This window comes from Pseudophryne corroboree, chromosome 2 (genome assembly GCF_028390025.1).
Source record: "Pseudophryne corroboree isolate aPseCor3 chromosome 2, aPseCor3.hap2, whole genome shotgun sequence".
Lineage (NCBI taxonomy): Eukaryota > Metazoa > Chordata > Amphibia > Anura > Myobatrachidae > Pseudophryne > Pseudophryne corroboree.
The window spans coordinates 998,785,212-998,789,835 of record NC_086445.1 but is presented as its reverse complement, the minus strand read 5'-3'; positions in this window follow the sequence as shown (position 1 = coordinate 998,789,835).

Below are 4,624 nucleotides of genomic sequence, written 5' to 3'. Positions count from 1 at the left end.
AGCAGGTCCGTCATCAGTCATCATTACCTAATAAATATATTATCTACCTGTCCGGCTGCAGTACTAGTGATATTATATATACATACATATATATATTGATTTCATATCATTATCATCCAGTCTATATTAGCAGCAGACACAGTACGGTAGTCCACGGCTGTAGCTACCTCTGTGTCGGCACTCGGCAGTCCATCCATAATTGTATACCACCTACCCGTGGTTTTTTTTTTTCTTTCTTCTTTGTACATACTACTATAGTATAGTAGCTTACTGTAGCAGTCTGCGGTGCTGCTGAGCTGACAGTGTCCAGCAGGTCCGTCATCAGTCATCATTACCTAATAAATATATTATCTACCTGTCCGGCTGCAGTACTAGTGATATTATATATACATACATATATATATTGATTTCATATCATTATCATCCAGTCTATATTAGCAGCAGACACAGTACGTTAGTCCATGGCTATAGCTACCTCTGTGTCGGCACTCGGCAGTCCATCCATAAGTATATTAGTATCCATCCATCTCCATTGTTTACCTGAGGTGCCTTTTAGTTGTGCCTATTAAAATATGGAGAACAAAAATGTTGAGGTTCCAAAATTAGGGAAAGATCAAGATCCACTTCCACCTCGTGCTGAAGCTGCTGCCACTAGTCATGGCCGAGACGATGAAATGCCAGCAACGTCGTCTGCCAAGGCCGATGCCCAATGTCATAGTACAGAGCATGTCAAATCCAAAACACCAAATATCAGTAAAAAAAGGACTACAAAACCTAAAATAAAATTGTCGGAGGAGAAGCGTAAACTTGCCAATATGCCATTTACCACACGGAGTGGCAAGGAACGGCTGAGGCCCTGGCCTATGTTCATGGCTAGTGGTTCAGCTTCACATGAGGATGGAAGCACTCAGCCTCTCGCTAGAAAAATGAAAAGACTCAAGCTGGCAAAAGCAGTAGCACCGCAAAGAACTGTGCGTTCTTCGAAATCCCAAATCCACAAGGAGAGTCCGACTCCAATTGTGTCGGTTGCGATGCCTGACCTTCCCAACACTGGACGTGAAGAGCATGCGCCTTCCACCATTTGCACGCCCCCTGCAAGTGCTGGAAGGAGCACCCGCAGTCCAGTTCCTGATAGTCAGATTGAAGATGTCAGTGTTGAAGTACACCAGGATGAGGAGGATATGGGTGTTGCTGGCGCTGGGGAGGAAATTGACCAGGAGGATTCTGATGGTGAGGTGGTTTGTTTAAGTCAGGCACCCGGGGAGACACCTGTTGTCCGTGGGAGGAATATGGCCACTGACATGCCTGGTGAAAATACCAAAAAAATCAGCTCTTCGGTGTGGAAGTATTTCAACAGAAATGCGGACAACAGGTGTCAAGCCGTGTGTTGCCTTTGTCAAGCTGTAATAAGTAGGGGTAAGGACGTTAACCACCTCGGAACATCCTCCCTTATACGTCACCTGCAGCGCATTCATAATAAGTCAGTGACAAGTTCAAAAACTTTGGGTGACAGCGGAAGCAGTCCACTGACCAGTAAATACCTTCCTCTTGTAACCAAGCTCACGCAAACCACCCCACCAACTCCCTCAGTGTCAATTTCCTCCTTCCCCAGGAATGCCAATAGTCCTGCAGGCCATGTCACTGGCAATTCTGATGATTCCTCTCCTGCCTGGGATTCCTCCGATGCATCCTTGCGTGTAACGCCTACTGCTGCTGGCGCTGCTGTTGTTGCTGCTGGGAGTCGATGGTCATCCCAGAGGGGAAGTCGTAAGACCACTTTTACTACTTCCACCAAGCAATTGACTGTCCAACAGTCCTTTGCGAGGAAGATGAAATATCACAGCAGTCATCCTACTGCAAAGCGGATAACTGAGGCCTTGGCATCCTGGGTGGTGAGAAACGTGGTTCCGGTATCCATCATTACTGCAGAGCCAACTAGAGACTTGTTAGAGGTACTGTGTCCCCGGTACCAAATACCATCTAGGTTCCATTTCTCTAGGCAGGCGATACCGAAAATGTACACAGACCTCAGAAAAAGAGTCACCAGTGTCCTAAAAAATGCAGCTGTACCCAATGTCCACTTAACCACGGACATGTGGACAAGTGGAGCAGGGCAGGGTCAGGACTACATGACTGTGACAGCCCACTGGGTAGATGTATGGACTCCCGCCGCAAGAACAGCAGCGGCGGCACCAGTAGCAGCATCTCGCAAAAGCCAACTCTTTCCTAGGCAGGCTACGCTTTGTATCACCGGTTTCCAGAATACGCACACAGCTGAAAACCTCTTACGGCAACTGAGGAAGATCATCGCGGAATGGCTTACCCCAATTGGACTCTCCTGTGGATTTGTGGCATCGGACAACGCCAGCAATATTGTGTGTGCATTAAATATGGGCAAATTCCAGCACGTCCCATGTTTTGCACATACCTTGAATTTGGTGGTGCAGAATTTTTTAAAAAACGACAGGGGCGTGCAAGAGATGCTGTCGGTGGCCAGAAGAATTGCGGGACACTTTCGGCGTACAGGCACCACGTACAGAAGACTGGAGCACCACCAAAAACTACTGAACCTGCCCTGCCATCATCTGAAGCAAGAAGTGGTAACGAGGTGGAATTCAACCCTCTATATGCTTCAGAGGTTGGAGGAGCAGCAAAAGGCCATTCAAGCCTATACAATTGAGCACGATATAGGAGGTGGAATGCACCTGTCTCAAGCGCAGTGGAGAATGATTTCAACGTTGTGCAAGGTTCTGATGCCCTTTGAACTTGCCACACGTGAAGTCAGTTCAGACACTGCCAGCCTGAGTCAGGTCATTCCCCTCATCAGGCTTTTGCAGAAGAAGCTGGAGACATTGAAGGAGGAGCTAACATGGAGCGATTCCGCTAGGCATGTGGGACTTGTGGATGGAGCCCTTAATTCGCTTAACAAGGATTCACGGGTGGTCAATCTGTTGAAATCAGAGCACTACATTTTGGCCACCGTGCTCGATCCTAGATTTAAAGCCTACCTTGGATCTCTCTTTCCGGCAGACACAAGTCTGCTGGGGTTGAAAGACCTGCTGGTGAGAAAATTGTCAAGTCAAGCGGAACGCGACCTGCCAACATCTCCTCCTTCACATTCTCCCGCAACTGGGGGTGCGAGGAAAAGGCTCAGAATTCCGAGCCCACCCGCTGGCGGTGATGCAGGGCAGTCTGGAGCGACTGCTGATGCTGACATCTGGTCCGGACTGAAGGACCTGACAACGATTACGGACATGTCGTCTACTGTCACTGCATATGATTCTCTCAACATTGAAAGAATGGTGGAGGATTATATGAGTGACCGCATCCAAGTAGGCACGTCACACAGTCCGTACTTATACTGGCAGGAAAAAGAGGCAATTTGGAGGCCCTTGCACAAACTGGCTTTATTCTACCTAAGTTGCCCTCCCACAAGTGTGTACTCCGAAAGAGTGTTTAGTGCCGCCGCTCACCTTGTCAGCAATCGGCGTACGAGGTTACATCCAGAAAATGTGGAGAAGATGATGTTCATTAAAATGAATTATAATCAATTCCTCCGTGGAGACATTGACCAGCAGCAATTGCCTCCACAAAGTACACAGGGAGCTGAGATGGTGGATTCCAGTGGGGACGAATTGATAATCTGTGAGGAGGGGGATGTACACGGTGATATATCGGAGGATGATGATGAGGTGGACATCTTGCCTCTGTAGAGCCAGTTTGTGCAAGGAGAGATTAATTGCTTCTTTTTTGGTGGGGGTCCAAACCAACCCGTCATTTCAGTCACAGTCGTGTGGCAGACCCTGTCACTGAAATGATGGGTTGGTTAAAGTGTGCATGTCCTGTTTATACAACATAAGGGTGGGTGGGAGGGCCCAAGGACAATTCCATCTTGCACCTCTTTTTTCTTTAATTTTTCTTTGCGTCATGTGCTGTTTGTGGAATGTTTTTTGGAAGGGCCATCCTGCGTGACACTGCAGTGCCACTCCTAGATGGGCCCGGTGTTTGTGTCGGCCACTAGGGTCGCTTATCTTACTCACACAGCTACCTCATTGCGCCTCTCTTTTTCTTTGCGTCATGTGCTGTTTGGGGAGGGTTTTTTGGAAGGGCCATCCTGCGTGACACTGCAGTGCCACTCCTAGATGGGCCCGGTGTTTGTGTCGGCCACTAGGGTCGCTTATCTTACTCACACAGCTACCTCATTGCGCCTCTTTTTTTCTTTGCGTCATGTGCTGTTTGGGGAGGGTTTTTTGGAAGGGCCATCCTGCGTGACACTGCAGTGCCACTCCTAGATGGGCCCTGTGTTTGTGTCGGCCACTAGGGTCGCTTATCTTACTCACACAGCTACCTCATTGCGCCTCTTTTTTTCTTTGCGTCATGTGCTGTTTGGGGAGGGTTTTTTGGAAGGGCCATCCTGCGTGACACTGCAGTGCCACTCCTAGATGGGCCCGGTGTTTGTGTCGGCCACTAGGGTCGCTTATCTTACTCACACAGCTACCTCATTGCACCTCTTTTTTTCTTTGCGTCATGTGCTGTTTGGGGAGGGTTTTTTGGAAGGGCCATCCTGCGTGACACTGCAGTGACACTCCTAGATGGGCCCGGTGTTTGTGTCGGCCACTAGGGT